We start from the raw sequence: 20,650 nt of genomic DNA, 5'->3' as shown, positions 1-20,650 counted from the left end.
TCCTTGTACTACATACATCTACGTGCATCATATAGTAAGTCCACTCAACCTGGGAAGAAGAACTTCCGAATTTTAATCAGTCTTTTTTTTCTCCCAGGGAAGCTTACAAAAGAACAAAATACAGCAGCCACCACAGCTAGTCTTTAGAGCATAAAAGCTACTTATCTTCTTCTTCATCTACTACTCATTTCAGCATAAATAGCATACTTCTTGAAGCAACTCAGACCCTCACCCCTGAGGAGTCTGAACCCCTAGGCATCTGGCCATTTTCAGTCCATGGTTGTTGTACCTGGCTATCACTAAAATTGAAGAGGGGAGTATCTAGAGATGATCCAGTAGATCATCTGGATGTTACATATGTACCTCCTGCTGCTGTCACGTAACAGCCACTCTACTTCCTCTCGATGATCAAGGCCAACTTTCTTGCCAATATAATGACTCTCCTTCTTGTCCACTAGGTTCTTACAAGACATTCAAAGTAACCAGGTGGCAGCTATAGCTGAAGGTTTAAAAGAACTCTTTTGGTGTTCCCTGATGGAAGGTTCCAAACTTAAAATCACAGGAAAAAGAACAAATTATCCAAGCCGATCATTAAGAGTTCTAGTAAACAGGGTCACTTCTATTTCTGAACTCATTTTTTGATTGATGGAATATAACACATACTGGAGAGTAGTGCCTTATTCTCAAAGAGTTTCATCTTTAAACTGGTACCTGAGTTGAGCCTTCAAAGGTCCATTTCATCAGTCTGTCAGGTCAGGATATTCTGGGAGGTGTAGTATGTTAAAGGATAACTGGATCCCATGGTCATGTGCCCAATGCTCATCTCTTTTACTATAAAGTTGGTCCTCTGGTCTGAGATCATGTGAAATAGGTTACTAGATTACTAGATCAAACATTATATACGGCCCTAGACAGAAACATCCTGCAAATAGGAAAAGCAAATCCATACTTAGAATATGTGTCATCTCTAGTCAAGATGAATAGCTTCCCTTTCCATGATGGAAAGAGTTCAATGTAATCAACCTGCCACCATTGTGCCTAAATGGTTTCCTATTGTGTTATACTGGGGCTCAATGTTGAGCCCTGTGGCTGGCATGTTAGACATTTGGAAGCAACAGCAGCTAGCTCAACCTTCGCAAGTGCCAGTCCATGCTTTGGGGCCCATGCATAGACTCTACCGCTTCACAGTGACTACTCTGTTGGGCTGGCATTGGAGTAAAAGATGACAGAGCCTGGCTGATATTGACTGGCAGATTGTTCGGTTTGCTTGGTTGTCCATATCTCTCCCATAGAGAATGCTCCCTGACGGGAATTGACATCACTACAAAGATCTTTATACTTTGTACCTACTCCCACATGCTCAGATCTCCTTGTCCCTATTTTCAAATCTTTCTCCCTTCTAGCTAGCCCCTGCTTTAACAACAAGGCATTTGCCACCACTCAGGAATCTACATATATCTTTACTAAAGCACATGTCTCTTGTCACAAAGTGCTGACCCTACAGGCATTTCTCTTCATGCTCTCTCCCTCTCTCTCTCTCTTTTTTAAGATTTTATTTATTTAATTGTTTGTTTATTTATTTGAGAGAGAGAGAGAGAACACAAGCAGGGGGCGGGAGAGACAAGTAGACACTGTACTGAGTGCAGAGCCCAAGGTTGGGATCGATACCAGGACCCTGAAATCATGACCTGAGACAAAAGCAAGAGTTAGACGTACAACCAACTAGGCCACTCAGGTATCCCTTCATTGCTATCTTTTAAAGTCACATTCGAGTGGTGCTATAACGAAGCAGGTGTCTCATTTCAACTTGTATCCATGGAATAAGCCAAATTATTCATAAACCAAGCTAGGACTTTTTCTTTCTCAATTAGTTGATTATAAGACACCCCCCACAAGGCCAGAGGATTGAGCTAAGGGATTAATGCCAGTGTAAGAGTGGTGGTTGATATGGGTTTCTACATTTACTTATGCCTTGCCTTGTCCATGCTTGATTTTGAATGTATTATTACCATCATTTGATAAATTGCTGCTGATCCTGCCTAGAGGTGACCTGGTGGGTCTTACCAAACCCAGCTCATAATGGACAATTCTGACCCCAGTTTCAGCTTCACCATCTCTACCAAGGCCCAACAGAATGCTAGGAGCTATTCTCAAATGGAATATTTTTCTCTATTACACATAGCCCTTCAGAGTTTTCCCAAATTGAGGTAAAACAGTCAGACAGGTTTATCTCCATATCAACCAGTTAACAGATACAGGGAGAAGGTGCATCCCTGAGTGACACAGCTCCCTTCTGCTGAGGGCAGTGCCTGAGCAGGGTGGGTAGGGAATCTGCTATGAGCCATGGCATCTAACACTCCCAGCAGCTGGGGTGATGTGACTCTTGGTCTTGCTGGAGAGATGTGTGGCACACCATAGCATCCACTACAAATAGTTTAGGTCAGACTATTTTCTTACTAACATAGCCTAACTAAAACCACAATATAGAATTTACTATTAGCATTTGAGACTTGGTTAAGAAAACAACAGATCTGTCTTATTCCCAAATAGGAGTTAACCATTTCAGAAAGTAAATGCATAGACTTTTTTCCTCTTTTTCCAATTTTTTTATTGTGGTAAAATGCATATAACATAAAATGTACCACCTTAACCATTTTTAAATGTACAGTTAAGTGGCATTAAGTTGTGAAACCATCACCACCATCCATCTCCAGAATTCTTTTCATCTTGCAAAACTTAAACTCTATACACATAACTCCCTGGAACATATAACAACTCCCCATTCCTCTTCCCCTGAAAATCACTGTTCTACTTTTTTTTTTTTAAGATTTTATTTATTTATTCATGAGCAACAGAGAGAGAGAGAGAGAGATCGGCAGAGGGAGAAGCAGGCTCCATGCAGGGAACCATGCAGGAACTCAATCCCAGGACCCTAGGATCACAACCTGAGGCAAAGGCAGATGCTCAACCACTGAGCCGCCCAGATGCCCCTGTTCTACTTTTTGTCTCTGTGATTTTGACTACTCTAGGTATATCATATTAGTGGAATCATACAGTACCTGCTTTTTTGTAACTGGCTTATTACACTTGACATAGTTAATATAATTGTAATTTACATTACATTCCTCAAGGCTCATCAATGTTATGTCAGAATTTCCTTCACTTTTAAGGCTGAATAATATTTCATCACATGTGTGCGTGCGTGTGTGTATGTGTATGTGTGTGTATACACACACCACATTTTGCTTATCCATTCATCTATCAATGGACACTTGGATTGCTTTCACTTTCTAACGATTATGGATAAGGCCATTATGAACAGGGGTGTACAAATCTCTTTGAGACTCTTTTCAATTTTTTTGTGTATATAGTCAGAAATGGAATTGCTGGGTCACATGCTAATTCTATTTTTAGAATTTTAATTTTTTGAGGAACTGCCATAGTGTTTAATTTTTTGAGGAACTGCCATAGTGTTTTCATCAGCAACTGTACTTATGATCCCACCAACAATATACAAGCATTCCAATTTCTGCACATCCTTCTCAATACTTGTTACATTTTATTTGTTTGTTTTATAGTAGTCATACTAATTGGTATGAAGCAACAGTATCTCATTGTGGTTTAAATTTAAATGTCTCTGATGTTTAGTGATATTAAGCATCTTTTCAAGCACTTCGTCATTTACATATCTTCTTTGAAAAAATGTCTCAAAAAAAGAAAAGAAAAAGAAAAAATGTCTCATCTGTCTAGACTTTTACCCATTTTGAATCAGGTTGTTGGGGTTTTGTTGTTGTTGTTGGAAAATGAGTAGACTTTTAAAACCAATGTTCAGGATAGCCTGAGTGGCTCAGTGGTTTAGCGCTGCCTTCAGCCCAGGGTGTGATCCTGGAGACCCAGGATCCAGTCCCATGTGGGGCTCCCTGCATAGAGCCTGCTTCTCCCTCTGCCTGTGTCTCTGCCTCTCTCTCTCTCTCTCTCTCTCTGTGTGTGTCTCTCATGAATAAATAAATAAAATATTTTATAAATAACAAAAATAAATAAAAATAAAAAATAAATAAAACCAATGTTCAATGTTGAATTCAACAATGCCAAATTTCTCCAGCCTATGGTACCCACAGGAATTAAGGCAACTAGTGGCAAGATAGTTCAAATGTGATATGGAGGGGGGCACCTGGGTGGTTCAGTTGGTTAAGCGTCTGGCTCTTGGTTTCAGCTCAGGTCATGGTCTTGGGGTCATGGAATCGAACCCTGGATCGGGCTCTGCCCTTAGTGTGGAGTCTGCTTGGGATTCTCTCTCTCCTTTACCCTTTGCCCTTCCCCTTGCTCATGCACACTCTATCTTTCTCTCTAAAATAAAATAAATAAAACCTTTAAAAAAAAAAAAAGAAGAAAAACTGTGTTATGATGGGCTTTTCAAGTTAGGGGTAGAAACATTTTTTTTCATAGCTGCAGTTATACCTCTATAGGCTTGTTCTTGAAATTTATCCTAATGGCTAGGAATTTATACTTAAAATATCATCATACAGATGATTCTAATTAAATTCTATTTCAAAGGTACATCTGAAACTCAAAAAAAAAAAAAAAAAAAAAGCCAACTTCCCATTGAGGCAATGGTATGCCTGGTTGTCAGGGCCACATGGCTAGTCCATAAAAGCTTAATACTGGAAAAAAAATTCAAGAAATAAACCACTATCTATAGTGAGATTCCTGTAACAAAAACAGTGTCTTAGAAGAAGTGACATAAAAGCTTGGAAGCAGTTAAGAAATAGAAATATCTTTTCTGATAAGTGGTAAAAAAGAAAGGTAGAGTGAAATACAGACAAAATCTCTCCTCTTCCCTCATCTTATTCTGTCCCCAATTTTAGGAGTAACTATTTAATGCGACTGTATTCTGTGTTCCCTTTAGCACTTTATATGGCCTTCTATTAACATTTATCTCAGTACTTTAATACCTTATTTAAAAGTCTGTCATTTTATGCATTCAATACCCAGCATCTTTCAAAAGCATTATGTGCATTAAATATATGCTTGATAAAAGAATGAGTGAATAAATGAAGACATCAATAACAGGAACTCATTACCCTAGTGGAACTACCTTGATTCTCTTGGCACCTTTAAAAATGGCACCTAGAAATTCAATGTCTTCCACAGAATGAAAAATTGAAAACTGACGAAGCAAAACATTTTTTTCAGAACAGCTTACTAGCTTGAATTTTCTACAGCGCTGTTTTACTTTTGCTCTGAGTTTAATGTCCAACACAAGGATAGCAGCCAGAAGGCTAGTGGGAATCACACCTCTGCTCCCTCCTACTGTGAAGAATGTGATGGTGTTAGCACAGAGCAACCCTGGAAACACCCAGTGTACATGACTCCCAGTGAACCCCTCTCCTGGCAGAAAGGCACACTTTGAAGTCTTACCAGTGCCCCACCCCCACCATGATAATACATGCAGCATGTATTCCATGTTCTCTTAGAGAAAAATGAAGTTATAAATGGCTTTAGGTTCAAGAGAAACCTTTAAAGGACAATCTAAAAATTCCTCCATATTACCACATTCATTTTATTTCAACTTATATATGGTTCCTACTTGTCTGCCCCAAAACTCATCTAGAGTTAGCATCTCTTGAAATTTTCCCATTTCACCAGGAGAGGAAATTTTGCTGTCCCTCCCAACCTCTACTGAGATTCCTCAGAAAAGGGGAGAGGAAAAAGGGGATTTATCTTTCTCCTGGGAGGCTCTGGCTTAGAGTCCCTTGTGAGTTCTATTAGTTGGTTTAAAAGGATCTTTCACTATACCCTTCACACTGCTTCAACCGCTAGCTCCCCTCTATCTGAAGAACCAGCAAACTGAGGACTGGGCATAGGTCAGATGTCTAGGAAGGTTTAGGGAGAGACAGGAGGGCTATGCTGCTGCACTGCCTAGCAAACCTAATTAAAAATAAATATAAGATATCTGTACTGTAAATGTCCTTCAGCCATGCCCCTGGCCACGCTCACAGTATACTCTGTAAATCCTTAGCTTCCTCATTACAGTTGGTCTCCTTTTCTCTTGTCCAGTCCCTCCAAATTCTTGTTTTATTGATAAAGGCAGTTAATTCTTTTTCTCATTCCTATGTGTTCCAAACCATTCCCTGAAGCTTATCTTTTTTTTTTTTTTTTCCCACGGCTAAATGGCTCATCTATTCCAAAGAGACACTCTGCTACTTCCTTAGGATTCAGAAGCAGCCACAGTCTGCTGGGATTTTAAATAACAAATTGTTTCTCCTACACGCAAAGACTAGTTGGATATAATAAACAACTCTTCAGGGCCTTCCTTCCATCTGAGACACAGGAGTAGTGGGCAGCCACCATGTGTGTCCTCTGTGACTCCTCCCTGCCCCCAGCCACAGCGGATAGATCCCCCCAAGGAATTCAAAACTGAGGCACCTGGGTGGCTCAGTGGTTGAGCATCTGCCTTCAGCTCAGGGTGTGATCCTGAGGTCCTGGGATCGAGTCCCACATCGGGCTCCCTGCATGGAGCCTGCTTCTCCCTCTGCATGTGTCTCTGCCTCTCTCTCTGTCTCTCATGAATAAATAAATAAAATCTTAAAAAAAAAAAAAAAAGGGAATTCAAAACAGTAATCCATCCCAAGAAAGATGCGGCATTAACATCACCATTAATGGACAGTAACACAAGATCCTCTAAAAATGCCTATCCCCCTTCACAACATTACTTAAAAGGTTTGGGAGGAAAATGTCTAAAAGTCATTTTCCTTTTTAAACCTCATTGGTTCCCCCCACCCCCACCCCAGAATCTGTCATTTCCAGGAAGAGACTAAGAAATGCTGCTCCACAGATTCTGACCTATTACAGAGATGAAACCAGCTGTGTACATAAGGCTGTTTCCTCTGTTAATCGAGTTATCGTTCCTTCCATGCCCTTGAATTTCAAAGTGAAACTTATAAATAATCTGATCTTAACATTTAAAATATGCACTCTCCTTCTGCCCGCCAGAAGGTAATGAGCAGTCTAAAGTCACTCAGCCTGGGCTGCCTTTCCCTAATTGCCCTAAAAATTAAATAAAAACTTTCCTACATCCCTTCTGCTGCTCTGTGAAAACAGGATAAAATACAGCAAAATTCTAATAAGCCAGCCTGCGTGAAGTTTTCCTCCTCACTCCTTAACACCGCATTTACATTCCCTTCCAAACACCACTAACTTCCCTGCCTCTTTATCTCCATAGAAATCAAATCGCTATAGCTCAAATTCATGCTGCAGAGAGAATTTTCTACTATTAGAGAAAGATTGTCTCCCATTTTGTGATAAGGAGTTTTTTTTGTTTTATTTCTTTAATACAAGACTGGGGGGGTGGGGGTGGGGGTGAAGGGTAGCTTGAATTACAGGACTATTTAAGCCATAATATTTAATTTCAAACTCTGTCCTTTACAGCCTATTACCTCAGCCGCTGTCTCTTCTTCCCTCATTTTCTGTTGAAAATTGATCTCATTGTTCTTGTCTGAATAAAAAGGCCCAAGCTCGGGGTATTTCAATTGGCTTTGGCTCAAGAATAAAAGATCCCTTTTAAAGTGAAAATCCTTGTTTTTGCCAATTCAAATCCCATTACTCATTTCCCTCCCAGGCCAGGCGGGAGAGCCAGGGGCTGTGCCCATCAGAATGGTGCACACCGCTGAGAGGTCTGGCAATTGCCCCTTCGCCAACAATCTCCCTGGCCGTGTGACCCACGGGTCATTCAGACACCTCAAAGGGTGAATCAATTGGCAGCATCAGGAAAACCCTTATCATTTCCATGTAGTGTCCCAAAGGGGTAACTTTTTGTGCTTGACTTTATTTTCTGCATCACTGTTAGCCACCGAAGTAGGAATACTGTTATTTATTGCCCATTTATAAGGGAAAATTGACATTTGAGCCTATTTGGAAAGTGAGATATTCTGAGTACCTGGAAGAAACTAGCGTTGCTGGCGCCCCGTGTCTAGCACACCCGCCTACTGGAGAATCATAGCATTCTTAAGACAGATACTACAAAATTTCCACTGTTTCCTCCAATAATTGTCCCCCCTCTTCGTCCCCTCCTTCTAACAATAATCTCATCACCTCTGTAGTCCTCCTCCCATTAGCATCCAAACAGACCCTTCATTTCTATGCTCTACACAAGTAGTGAGCTTGTTAGAACTCTGAGAAATAAGAAATGGTCATTTCAAATTAGCATCATGTCAAGCAAATACAGTAAAATGATAACTATTGGGGTATCTGAGCAATAAAGACGCAGGAATTTGTTTTTCCACACTTGCAACTTCTCTGTGAATACGGAATTACTTCAAAGTATTATGTAAATATCATCTTCATAGCATATAATAAAACTTTGAACTCACCCAAAATCTAGCAGAGTTGATATTTGTAGAGGTCAACAGAAAAATAGAGCATCACAGGGAGAGGAAAATGTTAAGGATTGAAGAAGAAAAAAATCCTCCCTGAGTTAAAAATGTAAGTGGATTAAAGGTTTTGCTATAGAAATGTATCCCCTGCTTTAGTTTATGAGTCTAGGCTCAAGGCAACAGGCAGAGGGAGGTTGTCACCAAGAAGTTCTGTTTGCCAGTCTCCAAGCTTATCCTTCAGGACCATCATGTATCTCCAAACAAAACGCCCCAAGAGAGTCCTCAATCTTTACTCTAAGCATCAGGCAAATACAATCTAGGGACAAATTAAAACATAGTAAGCATAAAACAGCTTTGAGACAGATTAAAATGAGCAAGGTATTTGCCGACATCAGAGATGGCAAAGTCGAATCAATAATGATAATGAGTCTCTTATCAACAAAGAATTATTCACAAAGAAGGAGGGGTTGGAGAGGCAGTCCACTCCTTTCCAGGAGTGAAAGGAAGCAGAATTCTGTTCCTGGGTGATGTTACATTACAGATTACCCAGGCAAACTATACAATGTCTTACCTTTGAGACAGAAAGAAATTAGCATCACAATCATTAAATTAAATTGCAAACAGGGTTGCTGTTTCTTTACAGTCCACAATGTGAAGTTGGCATGAATGAAATCTCTTCTTTCCAATATTCAAAATTTTCTTCAGCTCATCAAGACTCCGTTCAAATTGCCAATCCTTTCTGAAGTTGTCCCTGGCTAAATAAATCTACCAAGCATAGCACAGGGGCAAGGGAGAGAGACCGATGATTTTTTAAACTGCAAGCGGCCCCTTTGGGACACGATAGGATTTGCTGTTTCACATAGCAGTTTTCAGGGCAGAGCCTTTTGGGGAAATGTTACCAAATAGAAAATATTTGAGGTAATTTAGGAGTTCATTTTGGGTCTGTCCCTGGGGTAAATATCACCTAGAGCTAAAAAACTGTGTGCCCAAAAAATCACATGTGTATAAGAAAAAAAAAAAAACAAAACAAAACAAAACAAAAAAACCCTAAAAGCTACTACAATTCACCTCTTAGCTCTACTTGAGAAGCAACTGGTAAAATAATGAATACTTTTTGTTATCATAGTTAATTTGTTTAATGGGCAAAATAACTAATGTCTAAAAAAAAAAAGCACCCCTAAACAGACTAATGGATCATGTTGGATCAAACTTAGAGCTTCAACAGAGTGCCAGGATAACACAGCAGTCAAGGGCACAACTCTAGAGCCAGATGCCTGTGTCTGAATCGCCCCTCTGCTGCCAGCTGGCTGCATAACTTGGGCAGGACACTTAGCAGCTCTGTGCCTCAGTTTCCTCCATGTTTAAATAGCAATAGTAATAGTTGATGGTTCACTGGGTTAATATAAGATTAATGAGTCGAAATTACATAAAGCCCTTGGAACTAACCATACCCAGTACATAGTAAGTGTTATATAATCTTTAGCTGCTATTAGTAGAGTCTTTAAATTAAACTTTCTAGTTTTAAATGATTAGGTGATTAGGTGGTGGGACTGAAATCATTCAAAGGTTAACTATTTTAGGGCTATGGAGAACTGGATTCAAGTCCTTCCATCATTATACATGTATGGTCTGAAACAAGTCAGTTATTTCCTTGAAGTCTCTTCACCTATGAAATAAAAATGAATAAAAAGCATAAGTAATACATCCCACCTCATGCCATATGGGGAATAAACTCTAGGAGACAAGACTGATGTAGGAATATCATTTAGATGACTATTGCAGTGTAGCCCAAATAAGAGAAGCATGGCCTGAACCATGCTAATGGCAGGGTGGATGGTGAGAAGTGCTCGTATTCAATACATCTTGGACTTGTCAATGGATTGGGCAGGAATGTAATGGCAAAAGAGCAATCAGAGAAACTCCTTAAGTGCTTGGCCTGATCAGTCAAATGGCTGGTGTCACCATTAAAGAAGATAGGAGAGCCTGGGGGAGAGGCAGGTTTGGAGAAGGAGAAATCAAAAGTTCAGTTCTCAACATGTTAATTTGAAAGTTCCAATTCCATCTTCCATGTGGAGAATCAGAAAGAGAATTGGATATAGAGTCTGAAAATCAAGGCAGGGTCAGAGTCAAGATATAAATTTCAGAGTTACCAATATTTGATGACCTCCCAATATTTTAACAAAGGGTTCAAAAAGAGAATAGGATCAAGGAGCAGGCATTAACTAAATCACTCCAAAGCTTAAAGGTCCAGCAGAGGAGCCAGCAGGAAGAAACTGACAAGAAATCACCAACAAAGTCAACGAAAGGCCAAATAGTGTCAGGGAAACCAGGACAAGAAAGTTCCAGAAGCAACAAAACTCTAACTTTGAAAACCCAGACCAAGGCATCCCATTTGAAAGCAAAGATAAAGTCTGCCCCCATCCTAGTCTTAAAACAGCTAATCAGACATCATATAGTCAACGGAAATAGTTATCTCCTTAAAGTTAACTACACATGTTGTCAAACGAAGGAATGAGTGAATTCAAATTTTGGTTGAAACCGCTTTCAACCATCTGTGTGTTAGAGACTGATGCAACGGAATCCCGCTACAGGAGGCGTTTTCCACTATCAACACAAAACCTAGAAATTTAGAAGTCAAGTCTTGTTGCCCAAAGCCATGGTGAGTGTGACTGGTACGAGGAAGAGCCAGCAGCTTGAACCCCAAACTCCCCTGAAGCAAGCAGGGCTGCTTCCTTCTGCCGCACGCTGCAATGGTTTCCAGCAGTTTTCAAAACCATTTAGGAACCCAGGGCAGCCAGCAGCTTCACAGATCACTGCCAACAGTTGAGCAATTCTACCTGAACCAAGCACACAGAAAGACTGAATAAAAACATCCATTCTCCTGATTCTGTACTTGCAGCACTTGCGCAAAACTCATATTCCAAAGTTCAGCATCAAGTTTTGTTTAGAAAGATAAAAGTAAAGATTTGCACTCTGAGAAAGTGACTTTTAACTAGAAAGGCACTGAAGTACCATGGAATGTGCTACAGACTCCAGAGCCCAGTAGACTGAGTTAATAATGACTTTTTGGGCTTACCTCTCTCCATTCGTCTGCCACTCTTGGAGCCAGACCCCCTAACGTGATCAGCTTTGTGGCTTAAACTGTTTTTGCAAGAACATCCTATCCTGAGGTCCTGTATTCTTGTCACTCAAGAGAGATTTAGCAAATTAGATAGACATATCACGGTCCACAGGAGGATTAATAGCGCTACTTAGCATTTCTTTATGTGGCACTTATATTCATGTTTATTGTCCATTCCTTACAGAATCCCTGCGAGGTAGGTGATCGCTGTTATCCTCAGAGTTCAGTGAGGTGGAATGACTTGCTTGGGGTTACACGATGACAACAACAACAACAACAGAGACAAGACAGAGTTGGGGCTTCAGTGCGCTACCTAGCCCAGGAGACACAGACTGCCGTTATGAGCAATCCATTAGCGGGAGCCAGGGCCTCCACACTCAGACAAGAAGGGAAAATCCTGCCGCCCTCCCACTCCCAGTACACTTCCCAAAGCAATCCCTCCCAAATACAAGGCCCAAGCGAGAATCCACACGGCAGTGCCCACTGAGCCGCAGGACGTATGCGGGGTGGTCATTCCCACTGCCCCCCACAACCTTATCCCTGTCCCCATGCATGGAAAGCCCATGGGAGCAGCAGCCTCCACTCTTTCCTGTGAGAGAAGAGTCAGGACCTGCACTATTTAAATCTCTCTCCTCCCCCAACACGTACATACACCTTCACACTGGAGCTGATACCACATCATATCTCTGGTTTAGAAATTGTTTATATCACTGTGTCTTCAGAAGCACTCACCAATTTGGTTTCTTCTCACTTAATTTCCTCTCCTCTGCACATATGGCAAGCTGTGCTTTCTGAAGCATGCTTTTCCCTGGGACACTTTTTATTCCCTTAGCTCTTGAATAGTGTCAATAGAATTTATAATCAAGTAAGTGCATCTTGGATTCATCCAAGTATGATTAGAACCGATGTGGCTTAATAAGAAGGCGATCTCACAAAGCAGCTCTATTTTAGTAGTAAGAACATGGACTTATGAATTGAGGAGACACGAGTTCAAATCTCTGCTCCTCGGGGCAGCCCAGGTAGCCCAGCGGTTTAGCGCCTGCTTTTGGCCCAGGGTGTGATCCTGGGGACCGGGGATCCAGTTCCACGTCGGGCTCACCTGTAAGGAGCCTGCTTCTTCCTCTGCCTGTGTCTCTGCTTCTCTCTCTGTGTCTCTCATGAATAAATAAATAAAATCTTAAAAAAAAAAAAAAATCTCTGCTCCAGCACTTACTGGCTATGTGATCTTTGTGAATCACCGAGTCTCTCTGAGCCATTGTTGTCTCACTTACAGATCTGGATGATAATAATATAACTGGTAGGGTGATCATGAGGAAATAATGATATAAGGCATGTACTCAATAAATAAAAATCATTTCTATTTTGTAATGTTCTTAGTTCTAAGAATTTAATTCTCCTAAAGCCAAATTCAAAAGTGCTCTGTGAGGATTAAATGAGCTCATATATGTAAAGTACCCTACACAGTCATAACACATAGACCTGTAGGCAATAAATATGATTTCCCCCTATGGAGGGGGGGGGGCATTCTAGGAATGCTCTGCCCCAACCTAATTTTATTTTACATCTAAGGAAACTAAGGCTTATTCTCAATTATACGAGGTGGCATAGTTACCATATCAGTTCTCAAGTCTGTGTCCTTTCTTGTCCAGTGAAAAGCTCGTGGCTCCTCTTGTTTATTAGAGAAGTACCTTTGAATGATAAACTCAGCAAATCCCACAGCTATGATATTAAATAATAAAATAGTAATAATACTAAAGCTAAAACGTAATTACTCGATATTATGTACCAGGCAGTGTCCTAAAGATTTACATATATTAACTACTTTAATCAAAATTTTAAACCCTTTAATAGTTTCAAAGCCTAGGTAGATATGGAATTGGCTTTGAGCCCTGTCCTCACCCTTTGCCTCACAGCACTGAAGCAGAAATGCTGGTTCCTGTAGGTTAAATAAACCAAAGTCCACAGACAAGGTGATAGTAGCAGTCACACCAGCATGTAGCACAATATGTTTTTTGCTAGCGATAGAGTTTTGGACAACTGCCCTGGCACGAGTCAGCAGCATGGATGTCCCCTGCTCGGCTTGATCTACCTTAAGCACCTTATCCAAAAGGCACCATACACTCCCAGGAAATACGGTCTATTTTAAAAGCCAAAGGAAAGAGGATTTTCCACACTGGTGCAATTGAGAGGCAGCAGGCCTGCCCGAGGCCAGACTGTAGCAGGAAAAGGCTCTGTGTTTTGTTGTGATTTCTTTCCTATGTGCATTCATCTTGGCCTGCCACACTTTTATTCCTATAACCCCAAGCCCTCTTCAGCCAAAATCAATCATGCATGCCCACTTGTGCGTGCGCGCGCACACACACAAACACACACACATACATATTCCCTCTCACACAGAAATGGAAACATGGCTCTGACTGCTCTTGGCATAAATTTTGGTTCAGCTTCATTAGGCTAACCATCTGGGTCATTTCAATTCTGTTTCCAGTCCCAAAATAATTGCAGCGTCTGAATCAGCCATTCTCTCTACCCTATCTCTTCCCAACACCCCTACCCCCTCCACCAGCTGCATAAATGTTAAACTTTTTAAAGAGAATATAATTAATGTTTTTGGAAGACTGGAGAATTTTTTAATCCACATAGGATCAGATGGTCAGAGGTCTAGAGTTAATCTTTATGTTGGTCAGAGCAAATGAAAGCCCATCCTGTCATGGAATAATTATTTAGAACTGTGCATTCTCTCCCCACCCCCACTTCTGATCTCTCTGAACTCTCTGATGTGACTAAGCTCATAATTGGGACAGCAGCCAACAAATAAAATGTGACTCTGTAATTTCATCTGCATCCATCCAAATTGTACTAAAACGGCTGCGAGGGCCTTTGGCCTCTCACTAACTGCTTGACTTTATTTATGCCAAAGGAAATGATTATAGTTTGGGTTAATATAATCAGCTGCAGGCCCTGTGAACCCCCAAGCTTGCAAAGGGTAAGCACCTAACATATACAGAAATACAGTTGTTGGAAGACACTGTCTATTAAGTTCTTCTATTACTGAGTTTTTAAACTGTGGGATTTTAAAGGGATTTTCTGTCTTTGCAGAAAACAAAGACAAGAAACTAAAATGAATCAGACAGGTCATGACAAATTCACCCGCCAATTACTTCATCTGACTACAGCCAAGTTAAAGCTGTCTTTAAAAATGTAAGGATGTAGCTACCTCTAAGATAAAGAGCATCATACATTAAAAAAAAAAAAAAAAGTTTCTTTTGTTGTTTTTGTTTGCTTGGCTGCTTTCTTCAATTGCTTACTCCTGCTAACTAATTTATTCATTTATCTAGCCAATATTTACTAATTTATTAATATTTATTACCACCTGCTAAAAGCTAAGGATAAAACTGCAGACAAGCTGGACATAATCTCTGTCACCACAGAGTTTATGGTCAAGTAAAAGATACAAAACAGTAAATAAGATTTTATGATAAAGCACAGTAACCACATGAAAGTGAAGTATAAGGTGTTATGGAGACACTAAGGAAGAGTAACCAACCCAGACCAGAGAAGTCATAAAAACATCTCAGGGAGAAAAAGGAACCTCGTGCACTGTTGGTGGGGATGTAAATTGGTGCAGCCACTGTGGAAAACAGTATAGAGTTTCCGCAAAACTTAAAAGTAGAAATAGCATATGATGCAGTAATTTTACCCCTGGGTATTTACCCAAAGAAAACAAAAGCACTAATTCAAAAAGATATATGTGCCCCTATATTGCAGCATTATTTACAATACCCAAATGATGGAAGCAGCCCAAGCATCCATTGATAGATGAATGGATAAAGATGTGACATATATGCATCTACATATAGAACAGAATATTACTCAGTCATTCGCAAAAACATGACTGACCTAGAGGGTATTATGCTAAGTGAAATTAGTCAGACGAAGGAAGACAAATACCATACAATTTCACTCATAGGTGGAAGCCAAAAGAAAACAAATGAATAAACAAAGAAACAAAAAGCAGAAACAGACTCATAAAAGCAGAGAATAGGAACGCCTGGGTGGCTCAGAGGTTGAGCGTCTGCCTTTGGCTCAGGGCATGACACTGGGATCCTGGGATCGAGTCCCACATTGGGCTCCCTGCGTGGAGCCTGCTTCTCCCTCTGCCTGTGTCTCTGCCCCCCCCCCCCGTCTCATGAATAAATAAATAAAATCTAAATAAATAAATAAATAAATGCAGAGAATAAACTAGTGGTTACTAGAGGGGAAAGAGGGAGAGGGAGAGGCAAAATGGGGGGGAGGACTAAGAGATACAGGATTCCAGTTATGGACTGAATAAGTCATGGGGTAACAGTACAGCATAGGGAATGGAGTCAAAGGTGTTATAAGTGATGTATGGTGACAGATGGTAGCTACCCTGCAGTGAGCATGAGCATGGCATAAGGTATAGACTTGATAAATCATTACGTGGTACACTTGAAATTAATGTAATATTGTCTGTCAATTATACTTCAATTAAAAAAATTTTTTTCAGGGAAATCTATCAGGGAAAACCTGATGGATGGACAAGAATTAAGCTGATAGGCATGGTTTGTGTCTTTTCAGGCTTCTCTAACAGAATATCATAGACTGGATGGCTTAAACAACAAACATTTCTAATAGTTCTGGACGCTAGAAGTCCAAGATCAGGCCTGGTTCTTTCCTGGCTGTGCCCTCACACGGCGTTTCTTGGGGGCTACACTCAGAGACAGAAAGATCACACGTCTCTTCCTCTTTTTATAAGTGCATACGTATCTTCACGACCACTTCACTCTCATGTCCTAATCTAACCTAATTGCCTCTTAACAGCTTCAACTCCAAATGCTATCACATTGGGAGCTATAGTTTCTATATATTAATTTGGGAAGGACACATTCAATCCATAGCAGTTTGGAAACATATTCCAGGCCGGAAAAACATAGGATATGCAGAATTCCAGAGGCTGGAGAGATCAAGACTCATTCCAGGATTTATCCAGAATTTTAAAGTGTGAAGAAAGAAGTAGAAAAGAAGCTTGAGCAGCAAGAGGTGAGAGGAATAGAATTCTTTTTAATTTTTTTTAAAAGATTTTATTCTCATTCATGAGAGACACACACGAGAGACAGAGAGAGAGAGAGAGGGGCAGAGACACAGGCAGAGGGAGAAGCAGCCTCCATGCAGGGAGCCCGATGTGGGACTCAATCCCAGGACCCAGGGATCATGCCCTGGGCCGAAGGCAGATGCTCAACCACTGAGCCCCCCAGGCATCCTGAGAGGAATAGAATTTATACCAAGATCAAAGGTCTGCATTTTCAGAGTAGACAAATACCCTAATTAGATTTTGGTGACCAAAAAACTATTCTGTCAAATATGTTAAGAGGGAATTCGATGGGAGCAAATTAAAAGCAGTGAATTAGTAAACATAAGGATTAAGTTTGAGAATTAGTGAAACTGAGGACTCTGAGGGGCACCTGGGTGGCTCAGTCAGTTAAGCATCTGCCTTTGGCTCAGGTCATGATCTTGGGGTTCAGGGATCCAGCCCCGGAGTCGGTCTCCCAGCTTGGCAGGGAGCTTGCTTCTCCCTCTCCCTCTGCTCCTCCCTACCACTCATATCTATTCTCTCTCTCCCTCTCAAATAAATAAAAACTTAAAAAAAAAAAAAAAAAAAAACTTGAGGACTCTGATATCCACAGATTACGGTTTTGCTCTAATGAGTTCAAAGGATACATTTTCAACAAAGGACATCAGAGGATATTAGGCTATAGAATGTTCAGTGAGCCTCCCACTTATTTATTGGAAATGTCCCTGGTTGGTGGCAATGGTAGTCATCTATCTGTCCACAGTTAGGTCTTCCAGACCTTAGGACATTCCAGGCAAGGATTTAGCACTTCATATTCCCCAACCACAACCACCTTATACTTCAGTAGAATTAACGTCTATGGGTGCAAACACCATCATTAGCAAACCCTGCTACCTGAATTTAGCATCTGGACTCCAAGTATAATTTCTGAAAAAGCCACCTTCACATCCTGATAATTGCCCACAAATCATATAATCACTATAAGGAATCACATAAGTATAATTACACTGTAGCTCTAAAGTAATGACTGATTTGTGGGCCTGTGCTGTAACTCACCTCCCAATTTACAATGCACAGGAGGGTGTGAGCAGGAAGGTTTGAGGAGGGCCCACCACAAACATGAGACTAGTTAGGAGGCTGGGGAGATGAGGGGTGATCTCAACTCACATGGTAATGATAGGAGCCAAATTGAAGAAAGCTCATAGAGTCAAGATCCATTTAAAGATAGAAACTGGTAAATTGGGTATAGGGAAAGACAGATTTCTAGGAACTATTTCTTTATTAAGATAGAATTAACATTATACTAGTTTCAAGTGTACAACTTAAAAAAAAAGTGTACAACTTAATTATTCTATATATGTGTATATGGTGAGACGATCACCATGGTAAGTCTAGGTAACATCCATGACCACATCTAGTTATAAATTTCTTTTTTCTTGTGATGAAATTTTTTAAAATCTTTCAAAAGAACTTTTAAGAAGCATATTTTTAAATTAAGACTTGGCCATCTATATAGCTGGAATCTCACAGTTTCTTCTGTGTTTTTTTAGACTTTCATGCATTCCAAAGTCTATCAACGCCAAAGTGTAGCTAAATGTTTTCCCAGCAAAGATTGTTAGGCCAGTATGGCAGATGAGGAACAAAATAATGAAACAAGAGATGTTTATTTTCTTTTTCCCTTTATGTCTTTCAGCTCCTTCTTTGCCTTCCAGGAGCTCCCAGCCTCTAATCACTTGGGGACTTAGGGGACACTGATCCTGGTGTCTCCAAACCACTCTTCAGCTTTCTTGTCTTGGAAAATTACAGACTCTTCTGCTCTGCTCACACCCATTCAAAAATAACTCTGTCCTTAGCTGCCAGGTGGGAAGGAAAGCTAGTATCAGTTCCACAGCTAATAATGGTTTATATTTATACCATATTTTAAGTCCCTCACCAGCTGATGACAGAGTTACTTTTATCTGAACCTCTGTTTGCTTGTCTGTAAAACTAAGTGATTCAAGCAGATTCAGATGTTATAAATTCAAATAGAGGTTGTGTGTAATGTGGATAAATAAAGCAAACTGAGGTGTTATGTAGTGGGGAGGGGTGGTTTCTTTGGGGACTGTTCTGAGAGTTGTATCCTCAGTTTCAAACGGAAAAAACACTTTACTGATATTATTAAAATCCATAGAAACAGGAAGAAGAAAAGGGAAATCTGCACATAAATGAGCACAATAGTAATCAGGAAAGGAGAATGAGACAAAGTTCTATCAAATCAGGTACTTACAACATCCAACCTCACTAGCTGGGGAAGCCCCTTGAAGATAACCAGGCTGGAGTCCTGTTTGAGAGGCCTAGGTGATGTGTCCTCCCATCAGGGAAATTTCCAATTGACCATAGGGCTATGTTTATAGGCAAATGGCGGGGTCTGAGGTTAAACATTTGTTCGCCTACGTGTAATTTGGAACGAGCTGATTCTATGTTATCACATCTTTGCATATTCAAGGAGTCTGGGTTAGGTGTGCTTGTCTCCCCTCCCAGATTCCATTCTGGGGAGCCAGCCCAGCCTGGAGCCAGTGGGGATATAAGGCAAGAATTACAGCTCTCAGCCTCCAGACCAGAAGGGCCATTTCTGACCTAGAGGCCAGCTAATATCAACTAACCAGCTTCCAAGGTCTCTTATGCAGCACAAATCTCACAAACATTCTTTGGCCTGCCTAAGTATATGCAGGTCAGGGCTGTCGGTTATGCAGGACAAATCACAGAAACCTCCATCCATACAATACAGGGATTTAGCGAGCTCTTACCCCACATAAAGGAAGCAATCTAGGGGCGGCTGGGTGGCTGAGTTGGTTAATCATCTGACTCTTGATTTTGGCTCAGGTCATGATCTCAGAATTGTGAAATCAAGTCCTATATTGGGCTCTGCAGTGGGCATGGGACCTGCTTAAGATTCTCTCTCTCCCTCTCCCTTTCCCTCTCCCTCTACCTTTCTTAACCAGCACCCTGCCCCCATGCTTGCACACATATGCACTCCCTCTCTCTCTAAAAAATTAAAATAAATAAATAAAAGGAGCAGCCTGTATTCTGCTTCAATTAACTATTGTCCTACAAGCTCAATGTTGTCAATACTTTCCACTTTTTTCAAGATAATTTGGAAATGCAGATTTCTAAAGTAATTATCCAATTTCAAAAATTTAGCAATATGACTAATTAGATTTTTTTATTTGTGAGCCAACACTGTTAAGCCAAACAAAACACATCTGCTGGCCAAATTTTGCCTGTAAACTACCAGTTGGAACCCTCTAGATTACATAGTTTCTAAGGCTTTTTCTGTCCCTTAACTGTGGGAAAATCTAAGACGACATCACTTTTAGGATCTAATCTAGATAAACAAAAGTTTGCACCAATGGGTTGTTCTGAGTGTGCTTCAGATTTCAGCAAAAAATACTTCTTCAGTACATATGATTAACTTCATTTTTGTTGACCTTATAACAGTATAAGGTATGAGGCTGTCCAAAGTGGCAGACAATGAAATTCGTAATTTATCAGAATAAACAAATTATTGCTTTTACCTTGACCCAAATTTATTTATTTATTTATTTATTTATTTATTTATTTATTTATAGATTTTATTTATTTATTCCTGAGAGACACAGAAAGAGCAAGAGGCAGAGACACAGGCAGAGGGAGAAGCAGGCTCCACGCAGGGAGCCTGATGCGGGACTCGATCCCAGGTCTCCAGGATCACACCCTGGGCTGGAGGCAGGCGCCAAACCACTGAGCCACCCAGGGATCCCCTCTGACCCAAATTTAAATGATGTTTATTGATATTAAAATCAATGTTATCAGGATAATACTATATTGAAACAATGTGCACCCACAGATAATATGATATTCAACAGTGAAAATGTAAGACCAGGAACAACACAAAGATGTCTACTCCTGCTACTTTTATTCAACATAGTATTGGAAGTCTTAGCCAGAGCAATCAGGCAAGAAAAATAAATAAAAAGCCTCAAAATTAGAAAGAAAAACTAAAACAGTCACTATTTGCAAATGACATGATACTACTATACATAGAAA

The 20,650-nt window shown here is 40.4% G+C and overlaps 1 long non-coding RNA gene across 1 annotated transcript in view; it reads right to left on the bottom strand.

The window, feature by feature from the left end:
* LOC119869085 overlaps positions 1–18,951 on the bottom strand; it is a 112,927-nt gene extending 93,976 nt beyond the window's left edge. Inside the window, exon 1 of the long non-coding RNA XR_005370020.1 lies at positions 18,852–18,951. This is a non-coding gene — a long non-coding RNA (uncharacterized LOC119869085). The remainder of the gene's footprint in view (positions 1–18,851) is intronic.
* Between the last annotated feature and the right edge of the window lie 1,699 nt (positions 18,952–20,650).

This window comes from Canis lupus, chromosome 15, assembly GCF_011100685.1.
Source record: "Canis lupus familiaris isolate Mischka breed German Shepherd chromosome 15, alternate assembly UU_Cfam_GSD_1.0, whole genome shotgun sequence".
In the NCBI taxonomy this organism is placed as follows: Eukaryota; Metazoa; Chordata; class Mammalia; order Carnivora; family Canidae; genus Canis; species Canis lupus.
The sequence above is the reverse complement of the archived record's forward strand: the minus strand, read 5'-3'. Positions and strand labels throughout refer to the sequence as shown.